This window comes from Sapajus apella, unplaced genomic scaffold (assembly GCF_009761245.1).
Source record: "Sapajus apella isolate SASKATOON/1434 unplaced genomic scaffold, GSC_monkey_1.0 scaffold4, whole genome shotgun sequence".
NCBI lineage: Eukaryota > Metazoa > Chordata > Mammalia > Primates > Cebidae > Sapajus > Sapajus apella.
The window spans coordinates 215,669-234,493 of NW_022436944.1; the positions used below are offsets into that span (position 1 = coordinate 215,669).

At 41.5% G+C, this 18,825-nt stretch overlaps 1 long non-coding RNA gene across 1 annotated transcript; it reads left to right on the forward strand.

Annotated features, from left to right (window-relative positions):
• Nucleotides 1-504: 504 nt before the first annotated feature.
• Nucleotides 505-7,579, forward strand: LOC116538276. The gene is made up of 2 exons (XR_004263587.1): nucleotides 505-2,607; nucleotides 6,140-7,579. It is a non-coding gene; the product is annotated as an uncharacterized LOC116538276 (long non-coding RNA).
• The last annotated feature ends 11,246 nt before the right edge of the window (nucleotides 7,580-18,825 follow it).

Here is an 18,825-nt window from a genome sequence, read left to right on the forward strand (position 1 = left end):
AGGAGCATCTAATGAAATCACTAACAAACTATAGTGAGGATAAAAGAATGTGGTAGGAACTGTGTTGACTTTCTGTAAACTTTCACATTGGCCTCACATCACACATCTCTTATTTCATCTGACACAACTGCACTTTCCAGAGGCAGACAAGGCAGTTCACTACACGTTTCTCACTTTTGCAGTCACCCTCAACAAATTAAAGAAGTATATTTATGAAATAGAATCTGCTTATGTCTCTAAAACCTATTTTTATTCACAGTTATGTGCTAACCTCAATAATTAAAACCCCTGTAATCCCAGCATTTGGGGAGGGTGAGGTGAGTGGATCACTTGAGGCTAGGCATTTGAGACCAGCCTGGCCAACATAGCAAAACCCCATCTCTACTAAAAAATACAAAAATTATCCAGGCATGGTGGTGCGTTCCTGTAATCCCAGCTACTCAGGAGTCTGAGACAGGAGAATCACTTGAACCCAGGAGGCAGAGGTTGCAATGAACTGAGATCATACCACTGCACTCCAGCCTGGGTGACAGAGCAAAACTCTGTCTTAAAAAAAGAACCCCATTTAATACAGTGGCTAAGAAAACTGTGATTGTACAGCATTATGTTCAAATGACTAATATAAGGAAATAATTACAATGTAATGATATTTTTGTTAATACATTTAAAATCCTTTGGTTCAAGTTTGTTACTCCAAAGAAAATGTAACTATTTTCAAGTAAACCATGACAGTTCTTTTTAAACTCTTCTAATTCCCATTACTTCTTTTCAGAGGCAACCACTGTTAGGTACTTAATTCATTATACAATCAGGCGTATGTACTTCGAGTCTTTTTCTGTGCATTTTGATATGGATTGGCTGTGTCCCCACCCGAATCTCATCTTGAATTGTAGTTTCCCACAGCTCAATTCTTTGCCAATTATTTGCAGGCACTTCTTTCTCATCATCTCATCTCTGTATTTCTGCCTTCTCTTTTGTTTCTGCCTCATTTGTCATGTCCCCAGAATTCCCAGTGAGGAATTCTACATCACCTGGGAAGATGGACTCTGCATCACCAAAAACAGGCCTAAGCACCACAAAAATGTTGGGGCTCTCATAATGTCTCCAGCAACACCATTTAGAGCAACCTAGATAAAGGCAGTTGCTCCACACAGACAGAAGCAAATCATCCTCCGGGCCCCACCAGCTGCGGTTTATTTACCAGGCTGGTATTCCAAACAGAAGCTCCACTCACTTCATCTCTTCTTCAGGCTTCAGAGGATGCCAGACACAGGTGGCAGACACCTACCCTATGCCATGGCTGAAGTCCTGAGTAAGCTTGTTAATCAAAGTTTCTCCAGCTTCATCTAACAACAGGGGTGTGCTGAATAAAACTCCCAGTCAACTGTTGGCTCTGCTTCCTTGAAAGGAAAGCAGTGAAACAGGAAAGGCATCCAGCCGAGATAAAAGCTAAGCTAACAAATGATAGCATTTCTAAAACAAATAATTGGACTTGAATGCACTGGAATGAAATAGAAGAGGAGGGAGTGTCAGAGAAGAGCACAGGACGAACCCAACCTTCTGATCAACAGAAGGCAGGGGGCTGACAGAAGACCTTGATATAACATGTAGGTCTTTCTGACAGTTTTCCCAAGAAGCTGCCCGCCTATATTAGTCTACCCTTCCTGTTTGCTTCATACTTACAAGATGCAGGCTGAAAGGATATGTTAGGCTGTCATTCTAGGCTGATAATTATTTTCACTGCTCTGTTTAAGAAAACAGTCTATTGGGGAGAAACACAGAGTTGTTTGAGAAGAAATAGCCTCATCATTTTAGCATGGACAAGGAGTAGTGAAAAATGACGATCAAATGTGAAGATGGAAAGCTTTGGGTGGTGAAGACAGGATCATGCCCAGGCCTTGAAGGTCACAGTCTTGCTCCTACATCAAGGTGATCTCTGAGTCGCTGTGCTGTGTAAGTATTAATAGGCCACTGGAGAGTGCAGAAGAAAACCATCCCAATGCCTGCTTTCTTAGCACCTTCTCTGTACCAGGCATTACATTATCTTGGAAGGGGCATAAAAATAAGCAAGACATCCTTGTTCCCCCAGGGGCACATTATTCAGCTGAAGTAATGGGAAATCAGGAGCATGTGACTCATTTGAAGAGTGTCAGCGGGATTTGGTGACTGTCTTCATTAAAAGTCCTTTGATTTCAAGGATGAACTTTACCTAACATTTGGTTGGGGGAGGGTATTGTTGGTGCTACATCATGGAAAAATTAAGTATTGTAAAGGGCAGTAATACAGTGGAGTCTCAGAGTCAACGGAAACCGAGAACTTGAATACTACGAAGAACTCATTTTTTATTCTAAGCAACTTCATCCTTCTTTATTCTTTCCCTGCTGATTATCCTATATTTCTCTAGTAGAGCATTCAATAGAATTCAGCTGTTAGAGAATTTATTCTTGTCCTTTCTTTATTCCAAGTCTAAAAGTCCTAGGAGAAATCTCATTGATCCATCTTGATTTGTGTTCCATCTGTGATCAACCCTCTGAAGTAAAGGAGCAGTTCTTCCTCCAAGAGCATAGATGCTCTAGCAGGAACCTTGAAGCTACTCTCTTCAACATGGTAAATCCCTATAAGCTTTGCCTCCCATAGTCACTTTAAGCCTTCTGATGTTTATCTGTTTTTATTCTGCTTTTCTCATAGTCTTATGTCCATTCAGATTTCCCTTCCCTGCCTGGCTCTTTCAAAATAGTAAGCAATTTGAATGATCTGTGTGGTTTGAACCTGCTCTGTGAACACTGGCCATAGGCTCATGATGTCTATTTAGCTTGGATTCCTAGATGCCAGGCACCCTTGCCTAGACAGTGAGACCATGATGTCCATCAAATGACGATGGAGCTAGCCAGAACACTGTTTGAAATATGGGTCTGGAACTCAAAAGAGCATTTTGATTGAAGGCATTGATTTGGGGGAATGACGTGCCTGGGGATGACAGTGGAAGTTGTGGAAGCATATATATCATTACCAAAAAAGAAAATGCTGTGTGAAAAAAGAAAAGAGCCAATGAGAACATGGAGTATCCAATATATAGGCAGAGGAGAAGAAGACTTCATGGGGGAAAAAAAGCCAGAAGATGAAGAGAAGAAGGGAATTTGATTGACTTAGAGCACTGACTTGTATTATGCTGCAGGCAACTCTTAGCTATCCAATGGCCAGAAGTGCTAGACTTAAAAGTTCATGATTTATCTCCATGTCTCTACTCCTCTATTTCACTTCTTGGTAACATTACCTTTTGAGGCTGAGAAGTCAGATAAATCAATTTCATTTTGCTTCAGACACTAGGCCTGATAAAAAAGAACTGACTGGATAGGAAAATAGCTAAGGTGCAAAGTAAAGGTGTTTTATTTTCTTATTTATGGATTTGTATTGATCCCTCTAACAGGGCATTAAAATTTTGTTTTATTTTATAGTTTCTTAGGATTCTAAGAAACAAACTGGCTTCCAAGTTTAGAAGACCAAGGTATGTAAGATTGCTTATTACTGCCTAGAAAGGTTTTTCACTAGAGGGTACCCTTTTTATGTCATCCTGTGGTCCTTTTATTTACACACTTGGCATATAAACCATGGCAGGAAATGGACAACCCTACTGAGGAAAATATATGTCTATGTTTGTAATAACATTCATTGCCTAGCTACTTTGGCCAGTTTCCATGCTTGTGAGTATATTAATATATCTAAGCTGGCCTCGCCAAGCAACTGTGAAAGGATATAACCATCAATTAACATAGATGTTGGAGGTCAGAAATGATTAAGTTCTTCTTTTCTTATTAGCATTATAAAATCTTCCTCAAGGTTTTGAAAATCATATCCTGTGGGTCAGAATTATGGTGACTTGTCAGGCAAGGTGCATGTCGTGTGATGTGTTTTTAATAAATAACTCATACCAGTTTTCTGCAAAAGCCATTCATCATCAGCTTCTAAAATTAGTAATAAAGGAAATTTTCCAGGGCCTTTTAAAATTTCCTTTCTTTTTATACATTGAACAATGAACCAATTGAATAAAATCAGAAATCCTCCAAAGAAACAACAGAAATTAAGATTAATGGAAGTAACAACCATAGAAGTTGTGGCACCACCCTGGAGTATTATACCAAGACAACACTCCACCGGGTACTTCAAATATTTAGTGACAGGGTGTTGGGGGAAGCAGCAAAGGAGAAAGGACTTACAGAGTGCCCATATAAATTCGTTATGAGTAACATGTAAACAAGGAAAAACAAACTGTAGAAGGCCGCAGGAGGCCTCTAAGGAGGAAGGCCTCTCCATGCCTCATGTTCCGGTGCAGGGTGACCTCAGCTCTGTTACCATAAACATTGTGCTCAAGGATGTAAAACCCCTTCATAGCACTATGAGGTAGTCAGACTTCTATGCTCCTTGTAAGGTCCATGTTCCACCAGCTGTACATAGATAATAAGCTAAAAACAATCACATGTTCTTGTTTTGTGAAACTCGCAAACCACCACTGTTATCAATCCTTAGGATGACACACCAGTTCCTTCTCAGATTCACTCCACCATCACTCCACCCTACCCTATAGATCAAAGTGACTGTAATCAATAAATAGAGTGGATGATCAGAGCTTGGGGCCTTCACTGCCTCCTCCAAAGTAATAAAGTGATGGCCCCCGGTCCTACTGTCTCTCTTAATCTGTCTTTTTCTCATTCCTTTGTTGCCACTGAACTTGGGGTACCCACGAGTGATGTAGGGCTGGCTCCCTACATTCTGGTGCCCAATGTGGGGCTCATGGATCCCTGCATTCTGGCACCCAATGTGCGGGGCACATGGATTCCCTACAACAGGGACTGTGTTCACTCCTAGCACATTTGCACTGTACTTACTTTGGCACACACTGCCAGCCTCCTACATATTCCCATTCCCATTAAAATCACATTTCCAACATACTTTTATCTTAGACATTCCCCTCCTGATCCACTAAAGGCCCCCTTTTAAGTGTGGGGCTTCAGCCAACCAGAGGACTCCAGATGTGGCCCAACTAAAGCAGAGGGCAGCAGCAGGACTCACACTTCCTGTGGTCTAAATATTGCATTTGTTTTCTGAATGAACTGTGTATTAAAACAATTTTTATTACTCCTTGTTTATGAAAACATATTTTGTAGAATGACTTGGGTACACTGTCTATACTGCATTGAGAAAAAATCTTAAAGAACAGGAGTTTCCAGGGCTGGGATAAATTTGAAAAAAATGTTTTTCTATCTGACAAGTTATGGCCAGAGAGAAAGGGTATGAGTGAGATACCTTACCACTCTTAAAAATCAAGAGTAAGCAAGAATGGATGAAGAAATAGAAAAAACTATGGTGAAGAAATTTGAAAGCAGCATGGTATCATGAGTGAGATATGGGCAGAGATGAGTAGAAGCAAACTCAAAGTCACAAAGAGATGGAGTCCCAGAGCGCCTCCTTTTCATAACATCCAGTGCATGTGTTGGGAATAGGAAACATGGCCTGTAAGGGTAACACGATAAATGTTCCCAACTGTATTAATCAGGGTTCTCCAGAGAAACAGAAGCACTAAAAGATAGATCATTAGATGACAGAGAGAGATAGATGAGAGGGATTCATTATGGAAACTGGCTGGCATGGTTATGGAGGCCAAGAGGTCCTATGATATGCCATCAGCAAGCTGGAGAACCGGAAAAGCTGATGGTATGATTTAGCCCAAGTCTGAAGGCCTGAGAACCAGGAGCACTGTTGCCTGAGGATAGGAGAAAATGAAGGTCCCACCTCAAACAAAGGGAATGAATTCACTCTTCCTCTGCCTTTTTATTCTGTTCAGGCCTTCCAACTATTGGATGGTGCCTACTCACACTGGTGAGGGCAGAGCTTCTTTATTTAGTCCACTGATTCAAATGCTAATCTTTTCTGGAAACACCCTGGGCATCCCTTAACCCAGTCAAGTAGACAGATAAATTAATCATCATGCTGAAGAAATCAGCTGAAGTATTTATAGACATCATCTTCACTGATAGTTGCCAAAAACGATCATGGTTTTGATGAGTTTCACATAAAACATTTGATCCTAAGTGATCCAGTCATTAGTGTTACTCACAAATTATTTCTGGCTTTCATTTTCTAGACATCAAACTTGACTTCCCCCTTGGAAGCTAGATTTGGCCATGTGATTAGCTGCAGCTAATGTTTGTGAGTGCAAGCCTTACAAATTGATGTGCAGATTGCTACATCCCCTTCCCACTGCCAAATGATGGTGAAAGCATGTGTCAAAATGATGCCTCTTGAGTCTCCAAATCCTTCTTCTGACTTGCTCTGGACATGTAATATAATTGAGCAAACTAGACCATTTTGAGAGTAAAAGGGACAACAGGCACAATTTGAAAATGTATGCTCATCCTAGCGAAACTTGTTATGTTAAGCCACTGAGACCTGGGGGTTGTTTTTTTACTGCTGCATAACGCAGCCTATCCTGATTGATATATCAATGCATGTATAAAAATCCTCAATAGCCCATTTGTAGAAGTGTAACAAATGACTCACGTTGCACTATAACTGTGTGAGGTTGATAAGAAAATGGATTCTAACATCTAGGCCTAAGGTTAGTCAGCTACATTGATGCTGACAAGCGAGTAACCTGCTGGGATCCAGAGCTCTTGGCTTCCAACTGAAAGCTTTTCTTCAGATCTTTCCAAGGAAATGTTACCAAGGAGCTACATTTAGGACAAAAGCTGCTGACATGAGAAAAGGGTTAGTATAGCCCAGAAAGACTAGCCTCAGTCTTGCCTGTATGACCCTATCTGCTTAAGAGTATGGCATCAAGTGTTCACCGCAGAGCAGCTTGAGCCAACCTACAGAATGTTTGATTTGACCAGCAGAGTACTGTAGACAAAACATGAATTTGCATGCCTTTCGATTGAGCAAGCACTCTCAGGTTTGCCATTGCCCTCTGTTTCTTCCTGTCATTTGATCCTACTCTTTTCCACTTCTTCACTTTAGTTACATTACTCACCTGGCTTCTGAAGGCGTTTGAGTTTGGAACTCTGCAGAGAAGCATTGTGCCTGAAAAGGAAAGCATAGCAGACTGTGTGGATGGAAACAGGACGCTTCACCTCTGCAATGTTCCTTCCATAAGTCCATAACCTCAGTCTATTCATGAGAATAATAATCAGACAAATCTAGATTAGGAGACATCCTACAGGATAACTGGATAGTATTCCTAAAGCCTATGAAGGTCATGAAAAACAAGGAAAGACTGAAGACTGTCAGAGGCTAGAAGCAAATGGAGAGACATGAAAACTAAATGCATTGTGGTGTCCTGGATCAGACACCAAAATAGTAACAGGTCATCAACAGGAACATTGGTGAAGTCTGAAGGATGTCTGAATTAAGTTAACAGTTGCATACCAACAATGGGCTCTTAGATTTGACAAAGGTACCATGGTAATGTAAGATGTTAACAATGCAAGAAATTGGGTGAGTGGTATACAGGAACTCTCTGTTGCTTATATGTGCAAATTTTCTGTAAATCTAAAATTATTCCAAAATAAATATTTTTAAAATCCTTCTTTGTATAGTGATGAAAAAGGAATAAGCCCATCCAGAGCCCATTTCTTCCCTTCTCACCACATTCCAGATAATGTGGGATGCAGTAAGTCTTTGCTTACATGTCTCCAGACCTGCACAGGACTCTTCTAGGTCTCCATGTTCCAAATGGAGACCATGCTACCATTACAAGTCCACCTAGGCCCTTGTGGTCACCAAAAGGAGGCTGTTTACAAGCTCATGTGGACAGGGCCTGGATAGGTAAGCTAGTGTGCCTATGTGCAGGAAGCTCCTTGTGGGGTTGGATAAAGCCAGGGAATGGGAAAAGAAGGCAGGTGAGCTACCAATGGGGATCCCTAGCTGTCCCAGGTCATCACATTCTGGGGAGAACTCTGAGAAGTCCAGGAAGGCTGCAGCTGATCCTAGCCTCTCATATCTTTACACAGATATATTTACAAAAGTAGGAGACAGAACATATTAATTCATCCATCTTTTAGCTTGATGTAAAACTTTTAGGTATCCAGACATATGGTGTGTGGGCCTCCACTGGTATCTGGGTGAGAAGACACATGGGACAGGTGCTGTGAATCTCTCTTCGCACCTGCTAGAAGCAGTGCTCAGGGCTATTGCCCTTCACCTTGCTTTGCAATGTGTATTTCTTAGTAGAGGTTGCAGAAGCCCAATCAAACAAGCAGAATATGGCACAGCAGCCTCAGGACAGAATTCACCATCCCTCTACCAGACACCGCATCCCAGAGCAGGAAATGTTACCCAAGTAGGGATAAAGGATATGGTAGCTTTCTTTACAAAAGGTCCACATGTCAAAATACATGTGGTTGGCTTTAAACACAACGAGAAAGACACAAAAGGATCACAGTTGAAGTCTGATGGGAAAAATGACCAGAATCAATGCTGAAATTTTAGCAAGGAGCAGGCATAACCTTTGTTCTACTAGACCTGGGGAAGTGTGTATATGTGTGTGTTGAAGAGATGAGGACCAGTCCATTCGAGGTCAGATCTGCCCTGCAAGCCAGGCCACTGTGCCCCACATTTTCAGAATAAGGCATCAGGCCCCACCCAGGGAACAGCACCTGGGGTCACTAGTGTAGCCTTCACCTTCACCTGCCTCCTCTAGACTGAGAACATGTTAGAGAGCTCCACAATGGACACCCTTGAAATAAACATGATATAAAGTTACAGAAAGCATATATTTATAAACAATAAGTATGTAGACATAATAAAATTTAAATAAATATGCATAAATAGAATACGTACTTTATAAAAAGGAAGCCTGGAGAAGACACACAGCTTTCCTAACACACATATTGCCCAGGCAGCCCAGGCATTTCCAGCTGCCTCCCACACCCCGCCACTAGAGGGAGCGGGGGGGTCCCTGCACTTCCTGTGGTAGTGGTGGTTATTCTCCAAGATGTTTTATAGGCCCCACTTCATCCTCTTTTTCATTTCTTCCTCTCTCCTGCCCACAGAGCCCAGAACAAGGGGGAAATGGAAACAATCAGAGAAGGCATCTTTTCTCCTAACAGTAGTTTCTCACTGAGGTATCTCCCACCCCCATGGATTCTGATTCAGTTGGTCTAATTAGGATATAGTCTGGGCATCAGGAGTTTTAAAGTTCTTCACATTGTTCTGCTGTTCTAACACCCCCACACCTGGGAAGAGGTTTTCTGTTTTAGGTTCCCAAATTGCCATGCCATTGAGACTTCATTCAGGAGAAAGACATCCTTGGGCATCCTTTCAGCAGCACTGGGCAAATCCATGCTGTAAGTGTAGACACAATAATGGTGAGCTTGGACTTCATAGACACATAATACTCTCCCCCATTGCTTGCTGTTAACGCCATTTTTGGCACAGATAAAAATCAATATAAAAATAGCTTACTGCGAGGGCTGGAACTTAAACACATAAACGATTACACTATTTTTTTAAAGCACAGACTTCGGCAGTAATTTGTTTCAAGACCTTAGAAAGTGCTAAGGAAATATTTTTAATTGTAAAATTATGATACTTATTCTCGATAACTACTAGTCTTTTCATTTGCACAGAGGTCCTTTTCATATGAATCTGAAGGTAGCTAGCCTTTTTTTTTTTTTTCCCCCAGAAAGGATGTAAGGAGTCTGGAAGGGTAGACTCAGCTCCTTGGAATCCTCTTCACTCATCACTTGTCCTGAGGCCAAAGCAGGGAAAGCCCCAGGAACGGCTCCAGAACCTCTGTGAGAGCCTCAGTCCTGATGCTGACAGCCTGGTAGCACAGACTGCCTGCTAGGCAGTCTTTTACTTTACTTTTCCTCTTTCTTAAAAGAAAGAGAAATAATCCAGAAAATAATTTGAAAAAGGAAATGATTTGAAATGTCACTGGTAATAGTCTCTGCCTCTACATGGGGAACTAAGAGAGTTAATCTAATGAGTAAAAAAAAAAACAAGGGATGTGTCTGAGTGCAGTGGCTCATGCCTGTAATCCCAGCACTTTTAGAGGCCAAGGTGGGAGGATCACTTGAGCTCAGGAGTTGGAAATAAGCTGGACAATATAGCAAGACCTTGTCTCTACAAAAAAAAACTTAGCTGGGGGTGGTAGCACACCACACACCTGTGGTCCGAGCAACTCAGGAGGCTGAAGTCGGAGGATCACTTGAGCCTCTTCACTGATCACTTGTCCTGAGGCCATTGCAGGTTGAGGCTGCAATGAGCTATGATCGTGCCACTGCACTCTAGCCTGGGTGACAGAGTGAGACCTCGTTTCAAAAAAAGGAGGGGAGGTGGCATGGTTTGATAACAAGGAAGAGGTTAAGAGTCATTGCAATCATAGTATAAGACCATTCAATAGGCTGTTTTTAAATTTATTATGTCATTTGCTCTTTGACTAACTAGTGATTGAGAAACAAAGTCATTTTCTACTTCATTGGTGATGTCAATATTTTTATTACAAAAAAAATGACTGCTTTCTTCTTTTTTATTTTGCCTAAATGAAATTCTTAATTGATTAGCATTTAACAATATAAAGCATTCAAACAGAAGTGTTAGGAAGACATCTCTCCCTCAGCTCAGAACCATATATGCTTACGAAGGTGTTGCCTCAGTGTGGAAGCCATTCTATAGCATGGGCACTTTGCTGCTGCTGTCAGATCCTGTCATTTACCTGCTACAGACAGCCAAGCAGAGTCCTCAGAAACCTCTGAAGTGGGGAAGAGATGATCATTGTCAAACACTCTGCATAAATCCTCAAAACAACTCTGGAATTTGCCCAAAAACAAAATCTCAGCAAGTTTAGTTTAAAGGTATAATTGGTGGGAACACATTGTGAGGACAGAAATAAGTATAAAAATGGATTACTAATCATTCAAAAAGAATTTTTAAAAAAGGGTATGGTTGGCTTTTTTAGTCCTTCCTAAATCAGAAACAGCTTATCTCAAGATTTAGAAAGGTGCTCCAGTGAGCTACGCAGAAGAGATAGCCTTCATAGGCAGAAAAGACTGATGAAAGCAAAAACAAGGAACAAAAAGCAAACTGGTCATTACAAAGCTGCTTTCCTTATAGAATTAAAACAGTGGGGACCTCCTTATCATGCTGGCTCAGATAGACTGGGTCCCTTCTGATTGGTTGATGTGAATCTCCCATTTTTGGGAAAACAGGCTCATTTTAAAGTGCAGTTTGATTATGTGGCACCTAGCACAAGTGACTGCACTCCGGTTTGCTGGGGCCTGAAGCAAGAGTTCAGTCCGAAACAACGGCCTCCCATAAATGTAACAAGTTATAACTGTTTCCATTTCACAGATTGGCTATCAGGCCAGTGAATAAAGGCAGAGAGAAAAATGAAGGGCAATAAATACAACATTCTGTCATAGGGAAATAGATGGGTTAGCTTTTCAACAGAGCTTTAATAAATCTATTTTAGTTTGAATTATAACCTCTGTGGAGATCAGTTTGGCACTACCTATCAAAATATAACTATGCATACCCACAACACAACAATTCCACATACTAGGATTTGGCCCACAGATACACCTACAAGATGTGCATGTGTATCACATCCATTTTAGCAGTGTTGAAATAACAAATCTTGGAAGTCTATCAACGAGTGCCAATAATAGACTGGTTAAATCCATTTATGGCACATCCCAGCCATTAAAAATGAGGCCACTCTTTGGCCTTGTGATATTTTTATTGAGCCATCAATGAGTGGCACACAGGTTTTTCCTTGTCCTCTCCTCTGAGCACAGCTGGCAATTCCAAATGGTAGGTGCTCCGATGAGAAAGGACAAGAGGCCACAGGAACATCGATGGCAGGATCTAAACTAGGGTCTAGAGGAGTTCAGGAAGTCTTCCAGGATTAAATTAAGTCCAGGAAGTTTTCCAGGGTGTGCTTATTAAAGGGTTTGAAATTTTATGTAGAGGCCTGACATCTGAGTAAGAGTTAGCCTGGCAAACAGAAAAAGGCAACACATTCTAATCAATGAGAACAGGGAAGATAAGGGCCCAGAGTTGCAAGAGAGTCACCACATTAGAAAAACTGATTGAAATTCAGTATGGCTGGATTTATGGAGTGCAAGGAGCTGGGGTATGATGAGAGAGAATGTGTCTGGAGACAAGCAGATACCAGATCATGAAAACACGTCAAGCCACGACTCTATTCCCAATTCCTTCAACCATTCATTTATTCATACATCTACACACCACATCCATCTCATCATCCACCCACCCATCTATCATCTGTCACCCATCCAACAAAAAATGTAGTTCTCTGCTTATTAGGGTTACATGAGGAACCTCGATATCTTAAAGTCCAGGCTGTATCCCAGAGCAGTTAAATAAGACTCGGGGTGAGACCCAGGCATCAGTATTTTTCAAATCCCTCCAAGAGATTCTAATGTGTAGCCAATAATATGTTACTTTATACACTTTCAGGTTAGCCTTGATCTTGCAAGTAACTGCTCCACTTCCCCCTTATTGCTCTGCATCCTGGCTTCTCAATCCCAGGCCCATGAGTTTTATAGAACTGGTCATTCAATCTAGGCCATCAGTGGTTTATAGGACATGACTGTGCAAATTAGAACAAGTACTTCTTCTTCAAGACACATTGCTTCATTCTGTTTGAAATTGTCTTCATATTGTATATTGCTTATACTAGAACAAATCTGCCCATCTGTCATAAAACTGTTGTATTCCACATACAAGTCAACAATGTCTGCTATATAAATAGAGACTCGGAGTTGCAACCTGGTACAGTGTACAACCTGTACAACCATAGATGATTACCCCCTTTTAGTGGAGGGAGGTATGTGATTTCAACTGCCCAAGTATTTTATTGATCCTAAGCAACTTATTCTTTTGCTCCTTTACAGTCAGGATGATCTATAAATAAGGAGAATGTATGTCCAAAGTTCAAATGACTATTCTTGGTGCTGAGAAAGATTTTTGTTTTATTGATTAGTGAATTTATTTAAATAAGAAGTCCTATTAACGGCACGAAACTTAAATCCGTTTTTTTTTTAATGAGTCATCTTTATTTTTAAAAAGTTATGTTGTATAAAATTGGAACTGTTCTGGAAAATCTGAGAAGGATGCCTGCGGAACTCTAACTTCCAGTCTGAAATTCTACAGCCCAATCTTCAGCCCCCATGATGGGACATTTCTGGCCCAGTCTGCTCTCTTTGCCTAGAGGGTTCCCTGCAATTTGGAGGCACTGGTGACTGCGATGGTTCCAACCAGGACATGAGAGGTGCACAGAGCACTGTCCCTGTGGCTATCCCTCCAGTGCCTCTCATGCAGAGATGGCTGCTAGAGAGAGAATGACTGTGGTCCACTCTCTCTCTTACTAACCCTTTAGGCACTGCCATGTACTCTTTCCCCTTACTGCTGTGCACCTGAGTTCACTGATGGCTGAGAAGGGACAAAACTGCCAAGAGTGACGATGGTCCCCAAAAGCACATGGAGCATTTGTCCCACAGACGGTCAGGAGAAAGGGAGATGCACCTTCAGATGCGGAGGAGCTGTGTTGAGCTGGAAAACACCACCTGTAAACTGCAGCAGGGCATCTTCATCCCACTTGTGGAAGACAGGACTATCAAGAAACAGTAGTGAAAGCTATCTTTGTCCCCAGGGAACTATCATTCCAAGTAGGGAAACATGAGGATGTGGCCAAGCATCTATCCTTCATGAAATTACCTGCCTAAATAATCTAAGGGCACAGTGATATGACTCATGTTCTGAAAGATAGGATTCTAGTTCCAGTCCAGATGCTAACCAGCTGTTTAATTGCAGGCAAGTCCTCTCATCACCTGGTACCTCTGAGTCCACATTATGGGATGAAGGTGAACTAAGTGACCTGCAGGCTCCCTTCCAGATCCAGAGGCAGCATGGCATAGAGAGTAGAGACTCTGGAGCCAGAAAAAACACCTGGGTGTACATCATGGCTCTGCCTCCTGAGTGCTGTGTGACCTTGAACAAGTGACTCATCCTCTCTGTGCTGAAGTGAAAATGGGGATTTAAACATTACCTACTTCATAAAGTTGCTGAGGGGATTCAATAACATCACATGTGTAAAGTGCTTAGAACAGAGTCTGGCACATAGAGTACGGTTAATAACCGTTCTACTAGAATGGAGACCACGTGCCGGCAAGGACCTATGTCTGTTTTGATTACTGATGTGCTTATTAAAGTGTTTGATAACAGTAGCTGGCACATAGCAGGCACTCTGTAAATATTTGTTGAAAGAATGAATGAGTGAATAAGTATTCTGACTCAATGCCCTCATAATTAGAGTTTGCACTGATAGCACTTCTCTCCTCTCTCTCTTTCCATTGAGGTTTCCCACCATCATTCTTACTATAATGTGCAGGATCTTCAGGAAGTAAGAGAGAAGAACAAAATATGTAAATTTCAAAAAACACCTTAGTTGTCCTGACAAATTGCATTTTCCAAAAATGATTTTAACAGTATCAACCCACATGCTCTTCTCAACCCACAGAAGAATCTTGCCAAATCCCCACCAAGACATGTCGGGAAGCTAGGCATTCCCTCTATTTGAATATGGCCAGGCCTTTGACTGCCTGGGCTAATCGAGTATGGTAGATGTGATATCATATAACCTTCCAAAGCCAAGTCATAAAATGTGATACAGCTTCAGCCAGACCCTCTGTCTTGAAATACTCAACTTGGGACACTGAGCTGCCATGTGAGAAGTCCAAGGCCACCATGCCATAGGGAAGCCCAAGCTTGCTGGCCCTCATCAGGTTACTCTTCAGCTGGGCCCTTGTATTTTCTCTTTGCATCCAGTAACTGTTAGGCTCTTCAAAAACCATGTCACATGGCTCTTTTTTGAGAGGTTTAATATTTTCTTCATTTTCCCATCATTTGCCACCATTTTTCTCAAGTCTCAAGATGACAGTAACTCCAACATTTTCTTTTTGTCATTAATGTTTGACTCATTATAAGAGGGAACACCTATAAATTTTACATCCACCCTGGTAAGCATAATAAAGATTTGATTCCAGGGGGGAAAGGCATATTGATCATGATGAAGGAGGTATTATTTATCATATGGAAATTCAGGGTGCATATTTGCACACTTTTTAAAGTAACCATGTCTTTGGCATTTTTAAATAATAAAGTGTTCAAGGAGCTATTCACACAAATCTCCTTACCTGATAAATTCTAGGATAGCTACTCCTCTGGAACAGAAAGGAAGTCAAAGAGAGAACAAGCTCATGTCAGACATAAAATGTCTCAGATGCCTAAAAGAAGTTTCCAATGTCAAGAACAGAAAGTAGTAAAGCATAATTTCAAGGTTACCATGGGAGACAACTGAGGTGTGACTTCACAAAAGCAGCTTATAGTGTGGTGGAGAGAGCCCAGAATCTGCAGTCAGAAACCTTCATTCGTATTCCAACAGTGTCACTTAGCAGCTATATAACTTAAACAAACAATATCTCCAAGACTTAATTTCTTTTTTTAATTTCAATACTTTTGGGGTACAGGTGGTGTTTGGTTTTGTGGATGTGTTTTTGGTGGTGATGTCTGTGTCTGAGATGTTAGTGCACCTGTCACCCAAGCAGTGTACACTGTACCCAATATGTAGTCTTTTATCCCTCAACCCCCTCCGAACCTCCCTTCTTGAGTCCCCAAATTCCATTATATCACTCTTATGCCTTTGTGTTCTCATAGCTCAGCTCCCACTTATAAAGTGAGAACATACAATATTTGGTTTGCCACTCCTGAGTTACTTCACTTAGAGTAATGGCCTCAAGCGCCATCCAGGTTGCTATAAAAAACACTATTTCATTTCGTTTTATAGCTGAGTAGTATTCCATGGTGTATATATAACATATTTTCTTCATCCGTTCATCAACAGATCTAATTTATTGTCAAATAAGATCTGCTTTTAAAAGTATGTAAAAAAAAAAAAGAATTGAGAAAAATATATTCAAATAAAAGCTTACACACAAATACTCATAGAAGCACCATTCACAACAGCCAATAGGTGGAAACAACTCAAATGTCTATCAGCCGATAAACAAATTAACAAAATGTGGTATATCCATAAAATGGAATATTATTTCATTTAAAAAGGAATTAAGTGCCGACTCATGATACAACATGGATGAACCTTGAAAACATTATGTTAAGTGAAAGACGCCAGACATAAAGACTACATAGTGTATATTTCTATCCATATAAAATGACAAGAAGAGGCAAATCCATCAAGATGGAAAGCAAATTAGTGGCTGCCAGGGGCTGGGAGTAGAGGAAGTGACTTCTTAATAGGCACTGGATTTGCTTTTGAAATGAAGCAAATGTTTCTGAACTAGAGAGTGGTAATAAATGTACAACATTGTGAATGTCCTAAATGCCACTTAATTGTACAATTTAAAGTTGTTAAAATGGTGAGTTTGTTATGTATATTTTACCACCTCAACATCTAGCACAGTTTCTAGCACTTCACTGGAGCTCGATAAATAGCATTTCTTATTTCTCTTTGGTGATCTGTTGTTAAGTTTGCCTGCTGTAATCCCAAAGATGAGCACACAGTGCATCTCATTGCCTCACTGGCAGAGCCCAATTTGCACCCGGAACCCTAGTGGCCAGGGGGTCTATGAAATGTCCCACTAAAGAAGATGTCAGCAAAGAGCTAAGAAATAACACCAAGCACAGAAAGGCACCATGTTTTTCCTGCAAGGATGACATTCCCACAGAGCTTGCTCCTAATGCAGTTGCATTTACCCCCTGATTGCCACATATTAATACAGTCTCATCCTTAAGACATGTGATCCTGGGTCCCATCATCAGAGATTCTTCTTCAGGAGGTCTGGCATTGGGCTTAGCACTGGAACTTTTAAAATCTCTGGAATAACTCTGCACAGCCAGGACTGAAAGCCACAGCGTAGAGAGTGGGCCAGGACAAGAATATGAGGGGAGAAATAGAGAAGAAATCCTGTGTAAACTCGAAACAAGCCTGGAGAACTTCCAGTTTCCAACTGGAGGAAGCATGGAGAAGGAGACCGAGAATGTTTCACGGAGGATGTGGCATCTGTAGCAGAGAGGGCTGGAATATGAATTCACGGGGCAAAAGCCATTCCAGGTCAAGGAAATGAGTGGAGCCAAGCCCTGGCAGTAGGAGAGCCCAAGTCTTATGTGAGGGTCAGCAGCTTGGTGTTATGGACTGAATGTTGTGTCTCTCCAGTATTCATATGTTGAAAGGCTAACCCCTAGTATGACTGTGATCAGAGTAAGAAAGGAAGTAATTAAGAGTAAATGAGGTCATAAAGGTGGGGCCCTGATTTAATGGGATTAGTGTCCTAATAAGAAGAGACAACAGAGAGCTATAATAAAGGAAAGGCCATGTAAGGACACCGTGTGGCTGCCTACAAGCGAAAAACAGAGCCCTCAACAGAAACTGGCACTTTTATCTTGGGCTTTCAGCCTCTGGAACTGTGAGAAAATAAACTTCTGCTGGTTAAGCCACCCAGTCCATGTATTTTGTTATGGCAGCCCAAGAAGGCTAATACACATGGCTAGAGCATAGAGGGTTCAGTAGATAATGGTTTCATCTGGAAGGTAGGCTGGGGCTAGATCTTGGAAGACTTTGCATGCTAGTCTTTGGGTAGATAATATTTTAGAAGAATCGCTGTTTTCATAATAAACTTCACCTAAGAAAGGCCCAGTGTGAAGATATGCTTGTTACTTCTGGGAAAATTCTTACTTGAAAATGAGCTGCTGCCCTCAAAACATCCCTGGGAAATTTGTACTATTAAACTCTTGAGATATGCAGGCTTCAGGTGATTTGTTCTGAAGTCCAGGCTAGGTCACTGGGTGAGCAGAGGACCTGGCTTATTTAGGAGCCTCTGTTTTTCATCAGAGCCTCCTAAGGCCCTTCTCAATATTCACTGTTCCAGCAGGGCATAGGAGTCTTATTAAACAAACAGCTTTTTCTCCTGGAGAACAATGATTGCTGAAGAACAAAGGTAAAATCAATAACTTTGTCAATAAGAGAAGAGAAGGCCAGGTGATCGGAGCTTTTCTTCATAAGCTCTGGAGAGAGGAGCCACAGTGGTTATTTATTTCTTGTTCTCCTCCAGTGAAGAGTGATCATTACCAGAAATCCCTGGCACACCAATGGTCTGGAACAAACCACAATGCCCCTAGTACAGTTCTCTCTTCCTCCACATCTGTCAGATGCTGTGTGAAGTGTTTTACATATGACCTGTCATTTAATCTTCATAACAATTCTATGAGTTAAATCGCCTTATTCAGGCTGGACACAGTGGCTCATGCCCGTAATTCCAGCACTTTGAGAGACTGAGACAGGCAGATCACTTGAGCTCAGGAGTTCAAGATCAGCCTGGGCAACATGGCAAAAGCCCGTCTCTACAAAAAATACAAATATTACCCTGGTACGGCAGTGCGTGCCTGTAGTTCGAGCCTCCTGAGGTGGGAGAATCTCTTGAGCCCAGGAGTTCAAGACTGCAGTGACTAAAGACATCACTACTGCACTCCAGCCTGGGAGACAGAGCAAGACCCTGTCTCACAAAACAATAGCTATAAATAAATTGGCTTACTCCACTTTACAGATGAGGATATTGAAGTCCAGAGAGGAACAAATGTGTTCTTTTTTGGAAAGGAGCCATGAAAGCAAATCCAAATACAATCTCAAGGCCGCCCCTACTTTGACAGGTCATGTGCCCCCTCCCCCTCCATATGCCACGAGACTGAAAGGAAACCAGCAACAGCTTGGAACAAGTGGTCCCAACCACCCCA